Source organism: Bison bison, unplaced genomic scaffold (assembly GCF_000754665.1).
Source record: "Bison bison bison isolate TAMUID 2011002044 unplaced genomic scaffold, Bison_UMD1.0 scf7180017864223, whole genome shotgun sequence".
NCBI lineage: Eukaryota > Metazoa > Chordata > Mammalia > Artiodactyla > Bovidae > Bison > Bison bison.
The window spans coordinates 439,778-440,365 of NW_011494795.1; positions in this window are offsets into that span (position 1 = coordinate 439,778).

The window sequence follows — 588 nt, forward strand, 5'->3', positions numbered from 1 at the left end:
GGATCATAATCAACTGTGGACAATTCTGAAAGAGATGGGAATACCAGACCACCTGATCTGCCTCTTGAGAAATGTGTATGCAGGTCAGGAAGCAACAGTTAGAACTGGACATGGAACAACAGACTGGTTCCAAATAGGAAAAGGAGTACATCAAGGCTGTATATTGTCACCCTGCTTATTTAACTTCTATGCAGAGTACATCATGAGAAACGCTGGACTGGAAGAAACACAAGCTGGAATCAAGATTGCCGGGAGAAATATCAATAACCTCAGATATGCAGATGACACCACTCTTATGGCAGAAAGTGAAGAGGAACTCAAAAGCCTCTTGATGAAAGTCAAAGTGGAGAGTGAAAAAGTTGGCTTAAAGCTCAACATTCAGAAAACGAAGATCATGGCATCCGGTCCCATCACTTCATGGGAAATAGATGGGGAAACAGTGGAAAGTGTCCGACTTTATTTTTCTGGGCTCCAAAATCACTACAGATGGTGACTGCAGCCATGAAATTAAAAGACGCTTCCTCCTTGGAAGGAAAGTTATGACCAACCTAGATAGCATATTCAAAAGCAGAGACATTACTTTGCCAA